This window comes from Tachyglossus aculeatus, chromosome 11 (genome assembly GCF_015852505.1).
Source record: "Tachyglossus aculeatus isolate mTacAcu1 chromosome 11, mTacAcu1.pri, whole genome shotgun sequence".
NCBI classification, from domain to species: domain Eukaryota; kingdom Metazoa; phylum Chordata; class Mammalia; order Monotremata; family Tachyglossidae; genus Tachyglossus; species Tachyglossus aculeatus.
Genome location: NC_052076.1, coordinates 27,183,644 through 27,198,399, shown reverse-complemented (window position 1 = coordinate 27,198,399; position 14,756 = coordinate 27,183,644). Strand labels below are relative to the sequence as shown.

The window sequence follows — 14,756 nt, the reverse complement described above, 5'->3', positions numbered from 1 at the left end:
TAAGGCCCCCGTATTTGGTATGTGTTAGGCGCTTACTACGTATCAATCACAGTTCTAAGCACAGGGGTGGAAAGAAGACATCAGGTTGGACATTCTCCCTGTCCCACATTGGGCTCACAGCCTAAGTAATAATAATAATAATGATGGCATTTGTTAAGCGCTTACTATGTGCAAAGCACTGTTCTAAGCGCTGGGCGGATACAAGGTGATCAGGTTGTCCCACGTGGGGCTCACCGCCTCCATCCCCATTTTACAGATGAGGTAACTGAGGCTCAGAGAAGTTAAGTGACTTGCCCAAGTTCACACAGCAGACATGTGGCGGAGCCAGGATTCGAACCCATGACCTCCGACTCCAAAGCCCGGGCTCTTTCCATTGACCCATGACGGGTAGGATTTAATCCCTGTTTTACGGAGGCGGAAACTGAATCACAGAAAAGTGAAGTGACTTCACCAAGGTCACACAGCAGAGTGGTGGTGGAGCTGGGATTGGAACCCAGGTCCTCTTATTCCCAAGCCTGTGATCTCTCCCCCATGCCATGCTGTTTCTCATGGCCCTCCATCATTCACAAAATAAATATGATTATCAACCAGCTAAATTTCTGCAGTTGGCTTTTTTTTCCCTTTTATCATCATCATCATCAATTGTATTTCTTGAGCGCTTACTGTGTGCAGAGCACTGTACTAAGCGCTTGGGAAGTACAAATTTTCCTCTCTTCTCCTCCATCTGCAAGAGGGCTATTTATCCCTACGCCCCCAAATACAATTAAAACCTCAAAATAATAATGACGGCATTTGTTTAGGGCTGATTACGTGCCAGACACTGTACTAAGCGCTGGGGTGGATACAAGCAAATCGAGTTGGACACAGCCCCCGTCCCACATGGGGGCTCACAGCCTTCATCCCCACTTTACAGATGAGGTCACTGAGGCCCGGAGAAGTGAAGTGGATTGCCCAAGGTCTCAGGGCAGACAAGTGGCGGAGCGGGATTAGAACCCAGGTCCTTCTGGTTCCCAGGCTCGGGTTCTTTCGATCCACTACGTCACATTTCTAGTCCCCCTGGGGATATCCACCTCTGTGTCCAACAGAGACTCCTTACCGTCAGTTTTAAGGCACTCAAACAGGTCTCTCCCTCCTACCCCACCTCACTGATTTCCTTCCACAATCCAGTCCACACCCTCCTCTCCTCCAATGCCAACCTACTCAACAATAATAATAATAATAATAATAATAATAATAATAATAATAATAATAATAGTATTTGATAAGCACTTACTATGCTCCAAGCACTGTTCAAAGCGCTGGGGTAGATACAAGGTGATCAGGTTGTCCCACGTGGGGCTCACAGTCTCAATCAGTCCCTGTCCCATGTGGGCCTTAATCCCCATTTTACAGATGAAGTCACTGAGGCCCAGAGAACTGAAGTGGCTTGCCCAAAGTCTCAGGGCAGACAAAAGGCGGAGCCGGGATTAGAACCCATGACCTTCTGAATCCCAGGCCCCGGCTTTATCCATCAGGCCGTACTTCTGTACATATCCCTATAACCTACCATTTCCCCTCTCTGTATTCATTTCAGTGTCCATCTCTTCCTCTCAATCAATCAATCACTCGCATTTATTGAGCACTTACTATGTGCAGAGCACTGTACTAAGCGCTTGGGAAGTACAAATTGGCAACACATAGAGACAGTCCCTACCCAACAGTGGGCTCACAGTCTAAAAGGGGGAGACAGAGAACAGAACCAAACATACCAACAAAATAAAATAAATAGAATAGATATGGACAAGTAAAATAAATAAATAAATAACAGACACATTCCCAGCACACAGTGAGCTTACAGTCTAGAGGGGGAGAGATCTGATCACCATAATAATAATAACGATTATTATTGTGGTATCTCTTCGAGCAGCAGTGTGGCTTAGTGGAAAGAGTGTGGGCTTGGGAGTCAGAGGTTGTGGGTTCTAACTCCAGCTCTGCCATTTATCATCATCATCATCATCATCAATCGTATTTACTGAGCGCTTACTATGTGCAGAGCACTGTACTAAGCGCTTGGGAAGTACACATTGGCAACATACAGAGACAGTCCCTACCCAACAGTGGGCTCACAGTCTAAAAGACTTATCTAAAGACTTATCTAAAAGATTTATCAGCTGTGTGACTTTGGTACCTTCTCTGGGCTTCGGTTCCCTCATTTGTAAAATGGGGATGAAGACTGTGAGCCCCACGTGGGACAACCTGATAACCTTGTATTTACCCGAGCGTTTAGAACAGTGCTGGGCACATAGGAAGCGCTTAAATACCATCATTATTATCATTAAGCCCTTACTACAGGCCAAGCATGGATTGAGCAGTGGGAGAGTGCAATATAATAAATTGATGGTATTTATTGAGCATTTGCTGTGTGCAGAGCACTTTACTAAGCCCTTGGGAGACTACAGTATAATCAATCAGAAGTATTGAGCGCTTATTGAGACTGGAATGTGTCATTAGATTTACCCAGAAATGGGAGTTTATGCAGGCAACAATGAAATCTGGCACTAAGTAGAGGTTGTTAAGTGCTTTGTAAGTCAGAAGAACATCTCAAGTGCTTAGTACAGTGCTCTGCACACAGTTAAGTGCTCAATAAATACAACTGAATGAATGAATCTCTTCTGAGAGACAGCATGGCTTAGTGGTTAGAGCCCAGGCCTGGGCATCAGAAGGGCTGAGTTCTAATCTCAGACTCCCAGGCCTGGCCTCTATCCACACAGTAATAATGGTATTTGTGAATAGTAATAATAATTATGGTATTTGTTAAGCACTTACTATGTGCCAAACACTGTTCTAAGCGAACAGTGGGGGGGAGCCATTCATATAAATTATATATGATATATATTTATATAAATACAAAAAAACTCCACCCCAGCCCCACAGCCCCTACGTATATATCTGTAACTTTATTTATTTGTATTGCCGTCTGTCTCCCCACCTCTAGACTGTGAGCTCGTTGTGGGCAGGGAATGTCACTGTTTATTGCTGTACTGGACTTTCCCAAGCGCTTAGTACAGTGCTCTGCACACAGTAAGCGCTCAATAAATACGATTGATTGAATGTACAGCCTAGAGGGGGAGACATTCATATAAATTATACATGATATATACTTATAAAAATACAAAAAAACTCCACCCCAGCCCCACAGCCCCTACGTATATATCTGTAACTTTATTTATTTGTATTGCCGTCTGTCTTCCCACCTCTAGACTGTGAGCTCGTTGTGGGCAGGGAATGTCACTGTTTATTGCTGTACTGGGCTTTCCCAAGCGCTTAGTACAGTGCTCTGCATACAGTAAGTGCTTAATAAAGACGATTGAATGAATGAATATAAATAAAGGACAGCTACGGACCTAACTGCTGTGTGGCTGGGAGGGGGGATGAATAAAGGGAGCAAGTCCGGGCGATGCTGAGAGCACTGTGGACCATTTGCTGAGCACTGTACTAAACACTTGGGAAAAAATAGTGCTTAGTACAGCACTATTAGTACAGTAACTATTAGTACTAGTATTATTATTATTAGATTACATTGTATCGTAATACAATGTAACTGTATATTATTATTAATCAATCAATCGTATTTATTGAGCGCTTACTGTGTGCAGAGCACTGCACTAAGCACTTGGGAAGTACAAGTTGGCAACATATAGAGACAGTGGGTTCACAGTCTAAAAATAATAATACTTATTTATTAAGTATTATTACTAATACTGGATAGTATTAGTACTAGTACTAATAGTGCTCTGCACAAAGTAAGTGCTCACTAAATACGATTGAATGAATGGATGAACGAACAACAGAGCTGGTAGACAAGATCCCTGCCCTCAAGAAGTTTATGATCTGGTGGGGGAGAACCGGACACTAAAATAAATTACAGCTTGGGAACCCAGTGGGCCAGGATGAAGGTTGGGAAGCGACTCCCCCATAAATGGGTAATGTGGGGGCTACAAAGACAGTTTTCAGAGGAGGGGGGCGGTCCCTGGCAGCTGCCAGCAAGAGTGATGGGTGTTTGCATCTTCACTCATTCAACTGTATTTATTAAGCACTTGCTGTGGGCAGAGTGCAGAGTACTAAGTGCTTGGGAGATAATAATAATAATAATAATGATGGCATTTATTAAGCACTTACTATGTGCAAAGCACTGTTCTAAGCGCTGGGGGGTTACAAGGTGATCAGGTTGTCCCACGGGGGGCTCCCAGTCAACCCCCATTTTACAGACGAGGGAACTGAGGCCCAGAGAAGTGAAGTGACTTGCCCAAGGTCACACAGCTGACAATCGGCAGAGCCGGGATTTGAGCCCACGACCACTGACTCCAAAGCCCGGGCTCTTTCCACTGAGCCACGCTGCTTCTCACTACAGTGAGAGTCCAATGCAACACCGAAGAGTGACAATCCGAGCTCCCGGCCTGGAATACGTGACTAGCTATACAATCTGCACGGGTGCCGTGATTTGTCCACTGGCCACGCTGAGAGACACAGCCTGGAACACACTCCCTCATTATCATCATCATCAATCGTATTTATTGAGCGCTTACTGTGTGCAGAGCAATGTGCTAAGCGCTTGGGAAGTCCAAGTTGACAACATCTAGAGACAGTCCCTACCCAACAGCGGGCTCACAGTCTAAAAGGGGGAGACAGAGAACAAAACCAAACATACCAACAAAATAAAATAAATAGGATAGATATGTACAAGTAAAATAGAGTAATAAATATGTACAACCATGTATACATATATACAGGTATATACATATATACTCCCTCCCTCCTCAAATCCGCCACACAATTCCTCTCCCCCCTTCGAAGCCTTACTGATGGCCCACCTCCTCCAAGAAGCCTTCCCTTACTAAACCCCACTTTTCTTCATCTCCCACACCCTTCAGCGTCCTCCTGACTCGCTCCCTTTGCTCATCTCCCCCCTCCCCACCGCGCATAATAATAATAATAATGATATTTTGTTAAGCGTTTACTATGTGCCAAGCACTGTTCTATGCACTGGGGTAGGAACAAGGTAATCAGGTTGTCCCACGTGGGGCTCGCAGTCTTAATCCCCATTTTTCAAATGAGGGAACTGAAGCACAGAAAAGTGATCTTCCCAAAGTTACACTGCTGATAATAATAATAATAATGGTGGTATTTGTTAAGCACTTAGTACGGGCCAAGCATCATCATCATCAATCGTATTTATTGAGCGCTTACTGTGTGCAGAGCACTGTACTAAGCGCTTGGGAAGTCCAAGTTGCCAACATATAGAGACAGTCCCTACCCAACAGTGGGCTCACAGTCTAGAAGGGGGAGACGGGGAACAAAACCAAACATACTAACAAAATAAAATAAATAGAATAGATATGTACAAGTAAAATAAATAGAGTAATAAATATGTACAAACATATATACATATATACAGGTGCTGTGGGGAAGGGAAGGAGGTAAGATGGGGGGATGGAGAGGGGGATGAGGGGGAGAGGAAGGAAGGGGCTCAGTCTGGGAAGGCCTCCTGGAGGAGGTGAGCTCTCAGTAGGGCCTCAAGCACTGTTCTACGCGCCAGGGTAGATACAAGGTAATCAGGTTGCCCCACGTGGGGCTCACAGACTTAATCCCCATTTTGCAAATGAGGGAACTGAGGCACGGAGAAGTGATCTGCCCAAAGTCACACAGCTGATAATAATACTAACGATGGTATTTGTTAAGCACTTAGTACGTGCCAAGCACTGTTCTAAGCTCTGGGGGGTAGATACAAGGTAATCAGGCTGTCCCACGTGGGGCTCACAGCCTCAATCCCCATTTTACAGATGAGGGAACTGAGGCCCAGAGAAGTGAAGTGACTTGCCCAAAGTGGCAGAGCCGGGATTAGAATCCACATCCTTTGGCTCCCAAGCCCGGGATCTTGCCACTGAACCACGCTGCATAAATATACATAGATCAGAAAAGCAGCGTGGTTCAATGGAAAGAGCCGGGACTTGGGAGTCGGAGGTCATGGGTTCAAATTCCGGCTCTGCCGCTTGTCAGCTGGGTGACTTTGGGCAAGTCACTTCACTTCTCTGGGCCTCAGTTACCTCAACTGCAAAATGGGGATGAAGACTGTGAGCCCCACATGGACAGCCTGATTACCTCGTATCTCCCCCAGCGCTTAGAACAGTGCCTTGCACATTCATTCATTCAATCGTATTTATTGAGCACTTACTGTGTGCAGAGCACTGTACTAAGTGCTTATAAGAGAGCTCACCTCCTCCAGGAGGCCTTCCCAGACTGAGCCCCTTCCTTCCTCTCCCCCCTCGTCCCCCTCTCCATCCCCCCATCTTACCTCCTTCCCTTCCCCACTGCACCTGTATATATGTATATATGTTTATACATATTTGTTACTCTATTTATTTTACTTGTACATATCTATTCTATTTATTTTATTTTGTTAGTATGTTTGGTTTTGTTCTCCGTCTCCCCCTTTTAGACTGTGAGCCCACTGTTGGGTAGGGACTGTCTCTATATGTTGCCAACTTGTACTTCCCAAGCGCTTAGTACAGTGCTCTGCACACAGTAAGTGCTCAATAAATACGATTGATGATGATGATGATAATAATAACAATAATAATGATGGCATTTATTAAGCGCTTACGATGTGCAACGCAAGTCCTTCCCTTGGCCTGGAATGCCCTCCCTCTGCCCATCCACCAAGCTAGCTCTCTTCCTCCCTTCAAAGCCCTACTGAGAGCTCACCTCCTCCAGGAGGCCTTCCCACACTGAGCCCCCTCCTTCCTCTCCCCCGCCCTACCTCCTTCCCCTCCCCACAGCACCTGTATATAATGATGGTATTTATTAAGCGCTTACTCTGTGCAAAGCACTGTTCTAAGCGCTGGGAAGGTTACAAGGTGATCAGGTTGTTCCACGGGGGGGCTCACAGTTTTAATCCCCATTTTCCAGATGAGGTAACCGAGGCCCAGAGAAGTGAAGTGACTTGCCCAGAGTCACACAGCTGACAATTGGCGGAGCCAGGGTTTGAACCCATGACCTCTGACTCCAAAGCCCAGGCTCTTTCCACTGAGCCATGATGTATGTATGTTTGTACAGATTTATTACTCTATTTATTGTATTTATGCATATTTACTATTGTATTTATTTTGTCAATGACGTGCATCTAGTTTTACTTCTATTTATTCTGAAGACTTGACACCTGTCCACATGTTTTGTTTTGTCGTCTGTCTCCCCCTCCTAGACTGTGAGCCCGCTGTGGGGTAAGGACCATCTATGTTGCCGACTTGGACTTCCCAAGCGCTTAGTCCAGTGCTCAGCACACAGTAAGCGCTCAACAAATGATTGAATGAATGAATGAATGAATGAGTGAATAGTAAGCACTTAACAAATGGCATCATTATTATTATTATTATTCTCTGTCCTTTATTTCCATTGCTGTCTGTCACTCGGTGCAGTGCGGACGGACTGAGCCCACTGTTGGGATATGTATATATGTTTGTACATATTTATTACTCTACTTATTTTTTTTACTTGTACATATTTACTCTATTTTATCTTGTTAATATGCTTTGTTTTGTTGTCTGTCTCCCCCTTCTAGACTGTGAGCCTGCTGTTGGGTAGGGACCGTCTCTCTATGTTGCCAACTTGTACTTCCCAAGCGCTTAGTCCAGTGCTCAGCACACAGTAAGCGCTCAACAAATGATTGAATGAATGAATGAATGAATGAGTGAATAGTAAGCACTTAACAAATGGCATCATTATTATTATTATTATTCTCTGTCCTTTATTTCCATTGCTGTCTGTCACTCGGTGCAGTGCGGACGGACTGAGCCCACTGTTGGGATATGTATATATGTTTGTACATATTTATTACTCTACTTATTTTTTTTACTTGTACATATTTACTCTATTTTATCTTGTTAATATGCTTTGTTTTGTTGTCTGTCTCCCCCTTCTAGACTGTGAGCCTGCTGTTGGGTAGGGACCGTCTCTCTACGTTGCCAACTTGTACTTCCCAAACGCTTAGTCCAGTGCTCTGCACACAGTAAGCGCTCAATAAATACAATTGAATGAATGAATGAATGAATGACCATCTCTATCTGGTGCCAACTTGGACTTCCCAAGCGCTTAGTCCAGTGCTCTGCACACAGTAAGCACTCAATAAATACTATTGAATGAATGAATGACCGTCTCTATATGGTGCCAACTTGGACTTTCCAAGCGCTTAGTCCAGTGCTCTGCACACAGTAAACGCTCAATAAATACTATTGAATGAATGAATGAATGAATGACTGTCTCTACATGGTGCCAACTTGGACTTTCCAAGCACTTAGTCCAGTGCTCTGCATAGTCAGCGCTCAATAAATACGATTGAATGAATGAATGACCGTCTCTATATGTTGCCAACTTGGACTTCCCAAGCGTGTAGTCCAGTGCTCTGCACGCAGTAAGCGCTCAATAAATACAATTGAATGAATGCCCGTCTCTATATGGTGCCAACTTGGATTTCCCAAGCGCTTAGTCCAGTGCTCTGCACAATGTAAGCACTCAATTTAAATACAATTGAATGAATGAATGAATGACCATCTCTCTATGTTGCCAACGTGGACTTCCCAAGCGCTTAGTCCAGTGCTCTGCACACAGTAAATGCTCAATAAATATAACTGAATGAATGAATCAATGACCGTCTCTATATGGTGCCAACTTGGACTTCCCAAGCGCTTAGTCCAGTGGTCTGCACACAGTAAGCGCTCAATAAATACGATTGAATGAATGACCGTCTGTGGTGCCAACTTGGACTTCCCAAGTGCTTAGTCCACTGCTCTGCACACAGTAAATGCTCAATAAATATGACTGAATGAATGACCGTCTCTATACGGTGCCAACTTGGACTTCCCAAACGCTTAGTCCAGTGCTCTGCACACAGTAAATGCTCAATAAATACTACTGAATGAATGAATGACCATCTCTATATGGTGCCAACTTGGACTTTTGAAGAGCTTAGTCCAGAGCTCTGCACACAGTAAGCGCTCAATAAATACGACTGCCTGAATGAGTGAATGACCGTCTCCATATGTTGCCAACTTGGGCTTCCCAAGCGCTTAGTCCGGCGCTCTGCACACAGTAAGCATTCAATAAATACGACTGAATGAATGAATGAATGAATGACCGTCTGTATATGTTGCCAACTTGGGCTTCCGAAGCGCTCAGTCCAGTGCTCGGCACACAGTAGGTGCTCAATAAATACGACAGAATGAATGACCGTCTCTATATGGTGCCAACTTGGGCTTCCAAAGCGCTTAGTCCAGTGCTCTGCACACAGTAGGCGCTCAATAAATACGACTGAATGAGTGAATGACCGTCTCTCTATGTTGCCAACTAGTACTTCCCAAACGCTTAGTCCAGTGCTCTGCACACAGTAAGCGCTCAATAAATACGATTGAATGAATGAATGAATGAATGACCGTCTCTATATGGTGCCAACTTGGACTTCCCAAGGACTTAGTCCAGTGCTCTGCACACAGTAAGCGCTCAATAAATACAACTGAATGAATGACCATCTCTATACGGTGCCAACTTGGGGTTCCCAAGCGCTTGGTCCGGTGCTCTGCACACGGTAGGCGCTCAATAAATACGACAATGAACGAATGAATGACCGTCTCCATATGTTGCCAACTTGGACTTCTCAAACGCTTAGTACAGTGCTCTGCACACAGTAAATGCTCAACAAATATGACTGAATGAATGAATGGGCGTCTCTACATGGTGCCAACTTGGACTTCCCAAGCGCTTGGTCCGGTGCTCTGCACACAGTAGGCGCTCAATAAATACGGCTGAATGAATGAATGAATGACCGTCTCTATATGCTGCCAACTTGGACTTCTCAAACGCTTAGTACAATGCTCTGCACACAGTAAGCGCTCAATAAATATGACTGAATGAATGGCCGTCTCTATATGGTGCCAACTTGGGCTTCCCAAGCGCTTAGTCCAGTGCTCTGCACACAGTAAGCGCTCAATAAATACGATTGAATGAATGAATGACCGTCTCTATATGGTGCCAACTTGGACTTCCCAAGGACTTAGTCCAGTGCTCTGCACACAGTAAGCGCTCAATAAATACTACTGAATGAATGAATGAATGACCATCTCTATACGGTGCCAACTTGGGCTTCCCAAGCGCTTAGTCCGGTGCTCTGCACACAGTAGGCGCTCAATAAATACGACTGAATGAACGAATGAATGACCGTCTCTATATGGTGCCAACTTGTACTTCCCAAACGCCTGGTACAGTGCTCTGCACACAGTAGTGCTCAACAAATATGACTGAATGAATGAATGGGCGTCTCTACAGGGTGCCAACTTGGACTTCCCAAGCGCTTGGTCCGGTGCTCTGCACACAGTAGGCGCTCAATAAATACGACTGAATGAACGAATGAGTGACCGTCTCTATATGTTGCCAATTTGGACTTCTCAAACGCTTAGTACAGTGCTCTGTACACAGTAAGCGCTCAATAAATATGACTGAATGAATGGCCGTCTCTATATGGTGCTAACTTGGGCTTCCCAAGCACTTAGTCCGGTGCTCTGCACACAGTAAGTGCTCAATAAATACGATTGAATGAATGAATGAATGAATGACCGTCTCTATACGGTGCCAACTTGGACTTCCCAAGGACTTAGTCCAGTGCTCTGCACACAGTAAGCGCTCAATAAATACAACTGAATGAATGAATGAATGACCATCTCTATACGGTGCCAACTTGGGCTTCCCAAGCGCTTAGTCCGGTGCTCTGCACACGGCAGGCGCTCAATAAATACGACTGAACAAATGAATGACCGTCTCTATATGCTGCCAATTTGTACTTCCCAAACGCTTAGTCCGGTGCTCTGCACACAGTAAGCGCTCAATAAATACGACTGAATGAATGAATGACCGTCTCTATACGGTGCTAACTTGGGCTTCCCAAGTGCTTAGTCCCGTGCTCTGCACACAGTAGGCGCTCAATAAATACAACTGAATGAACGAATGAATGACCGTCTCTATCTGTTGCCAACTTGTACTTCCCAAACGCCTGGTACAGTGCTCTGCACACAGTAAGCGCTCAACAAATATGACTGAATGAATGAATGACCGTCTGTATATGGTGCCAACTTGGGCTTCCCAAGCGCTTAGTTCAGTGCTCTGCACACAGGAGGCGCTCAATAAATACGACTGAATGAATGAATGACCGTCTGTATATGGTGCCAACTTGGGCTTCCCAAGCGCTCAGTCCGGTGCTCTGCACACAGTAGGCGCTCAATAAGTACGACTGAATGAATGAATGACCGTCTCTATACGGTGCCAACTTGTACTTCCCAGACACTGAGTCCAGTGCTCTGCACACAGTAAGTGCTCAACAAATATGACTGAATGAATGAATGGGCGTCTCTACATGGTGCCAACTTGGACTTCCCAAGCGCTTGGTCCGGTGCTCTGCACACAGTAGGCGCTCAATAAATACGACTGAATGAATGAATCAATGGCCGTCTCCATAAGTTGCCAACTTGTACTTCTCAAACGCTTAGTCCAGTGCTCTGCACACAGTAAGCGCTCAATAAATATGACTGAATGAATGGCCGTCTCTATATGGTGCCAACTTGGGCTTCCCAAGCGCTTAGTCCGGTGCTCTGCACACAGTAGGCGCTCAATAAATACGATTGAATGAATGAATGAATGAATGAATGAATGACCGTCTCTATACGGTGCCAACTTGGACTTCCCAAGGACTCAGTCCAGTGCTCTGCACACAGTAAGCGCTCAATAAATACAACTGAATGAATGAATGAATGACCATCTCTATACGGTGCCAACTTGGGCTTCCCAAGCGCTTAGTCCGGTGCTCTGCACACAGTAGGCGCTCAATAAATACGACTGAATGAATGAATCAATGACCGTCCCTCTATGTTGCCAACTTGTACTTCCCAAGCGCTTAGTCCAGTGCTCTGCACACAGTAAGCGCTCAATAAATATGACTGAATGAATGGCCGTCTCTATATGGTGCCAACTTGGGCTTCCCAAGCGCTCAGTCCGGTGCTCTGCACACGGTAGGCGCTCAATAAATACGACTGAATGAATGAATGACCGTCTGTATATGGTGCCAACTTGGGCTTCCCAAGCGCTCAGTCCGGTGCTCTGCACACAGTAGGCGCTCAATAAGTACGACTGAATGAATGAATGACCGTCTCTATACAGTGCCAACTTGTACTTCCCAGACACTGGGTCCAGTGCTCTGCACACAGTAAGTGCTCAACAAATATGACTGAATGAATGAATGGGCGTCTCTACATGGTGCCAACTTGGACTTCCCAAGCGCTTGGTCCGGTGCTCTGCACACAGTAGGCGCTCAATAAATACGACTGAATGAATGAATCAATGGCCGTCTCCATAAGTTGCCAACTTGTACTTCTCAAACGCTTAGTCCAGTGCTCTGCACACAGTAAGCGCTCAATAAATATGACTGAATGAATGGCCGTCTCTATATGGTGCCAACTTGGGCTTCCCAAGCGCTTAGTCCAGTGCTCTGCACACAGTAAGCGCTCAATAAATACGATTGAATGAATGAATGAATGAATGACCGTCTCTATATGGTGCCAACTTGGACTTCCCAAGGACTTAGTCCAGTGCTCTGCACACAGTAAGCGCTCAATAAATACAACTGAATGAATGAATGAATGACCATCTCTATACGGTGCCAACTTGGGCTTCCCAAGCGCTTAGTCCGGTGCTCTGCACACAGTAGGCGCTCAATAAATACGACTGAATGAATGAATCAATGACCGTCCCTATATGTTGCCAACTTGTACTTCCCAAGCGCTTAGTCCAGTGCTCTGCACACAGTAAGTGCTCAACAAATACGACTGAATGAATGAATGGGCGTCTCTACATGGTGCCAACTTGGGCTTCCCAAGCGCTTAGTCCGGTGCTCTGCACACAGTAAGCGCTCAATAAATACGACTGAATGAATGAATCAATGACCGTCTCTCTATGTTGCCAACTTGGACTTCCCAAGCGCTTAGTCCAGTGCTCTGCACACAGTAAACGCTCAATAAATATGACTGAATGAATGGCCGTCTCTATATGGTGCCAACTTGGGCTTCCCAAGCGCTCAGTCCGGTGCTCTGCACACGGTAGGTGCTCAATAAATACGACTGAATGAATGAATGACCGTCTGTATATGGTGCCAACTTGGGCTTCCCAAGTGCTCAGTCCGGTGCTCTGCACACAGTAGGCGCTCAATAAGTACGACTGAATGAATGAATGACCGTCTCTATACGGTGCCAACTTGTACTTCCCAGACACTGAGTCCAGTGCTCTGCACACAGTAAGTGCTCAACAAATATGACTGAATGAATGAATGGACTGTCTCTATATGGTGCCAACTTGGACTTCCCAAGCGCTTGGTCCGGTGCTCTGCACACAGTAGGCGCTCAATAAATACGACTGAATGAATGAATCAATGGCTGTCTCCATAAGTTGCCAACTTGTACTTCTCAAACGCTTAGTCCAGTGCTCTGCACACAGTGAGCGCTCAATAAATATGACTGAATGAATGGCCGTCTCTATATGGTGCCAACTTGGGCTTCCCAAGCGCTTAGTCCGGTGCTCTGCACACGGTAGGCGCTCAATAAATACGACTGAATGAATGAATCAATGACCGTCCCTCTATGTTGCCAACTTGTACTTCCCAAGCGCTTAGTACAGTGCTCTGCACACAGTAAGCGCTCAATAAATAGGACTGAATGAATGGCCGTCTCTATACGGTGCCAACTTGGGCTTCCCAAGCGCTTAGTCCGGTGCTCTGCACACAGTAGGCGCTCAATAAATACGATTGAATGAATGAATGAATGAATGAATGACCGTCTCTATACGGTGCCAACTTGGACTTCCCAAGGACTTAGTCCAGTGCTCTGCACACAGTAAGCGCTCAGTAAATACAACTGAATGAATGAATGAATGAATGACCGTCTCTATACAGTGCCAACTTGGGCTTCCCAAGCGCTTAGTCCAGTGCTCTGCACACAGGAAGCGCTCAGTAAATACAATTGAATGAATGAATGAATGACCTTCTCTATATGTTGCCAACTTGTACTTCTCAAACGCTTAGTCCAGTGCTCTGCACACAGTAAGCGCTCAATAAATACGACTGAATGAATGGCCGTCTCTATATGGTGCCAACTTGGGCTTCCCAAGCGCTCAGTCCGGTGCTCTGCACACGGTAGGCGCTCAATAAATAGGACTGAATGAATGAATGAATGAGTCTCTCTTCCCGCGGCCTTGCGCGAGGCGCTGCGCCCGGCGACGTGGGGGCCGCCGGAGCCCCGCAGCGCCGCTCTGCGCATGCGCCCCGGCGGCCCCTCCGCAGCGCCCGCGCATGCGCACTCCCTCCCCCGCCCCCCCCCCGCCTGAGGCGACAGCTCACTCTGTGGCGATGGGGGGGGGGGGGCGTCGCATTAATACCCGGCGGGGGGGGGGGGGATTGAGGCGATTGGGGGTCCCCTCCCCCCCTGTGTCCCGCGGGGTTTGGGGGTTGTGCGGGGACACGGGAACCCCCGGGAAGAGCCGACCTCCCGGGGGGGGGGGGTCCCGTCCCCGCCCCCCCATCCCCCCCCCTCACCTGAGAGCGGCGGCGGCGGCTGGTCCCCGTCCCCCCGCGCTCGCCTCATACTGCCCGCAACATCCGGGACCTGCGGGGGCCGCCGGCACACATACACATACAC

The 14,756-nt window shown here is 46.4% G+C and overlaps 1 protein-coding gene across 2 annotated transcripts in view; it reads right to left on the bottom strand.

Annotated features, from left to right (window-relative positions):
• The window catches only part of LOC119935023 (speckle type BTB/POZ protein), an 80,164-nt gene extending 65,420 nt beyond the window's left edge, over positions 1–14,744 (bottom strand). For both annotated transcript variants that reach the window (XM_038754648.1, XM_038754645.1), the window contains exon 1: positions 14,654–14,744. The gene's annotated coding sequence lies outside the window, so the exon portion shown is untranslated. The remainder of the gene's footprint in view (positions 1–14,653) is intronic.
• Positions 14,745–14,756: the final 12 nt, after the last annotated feature.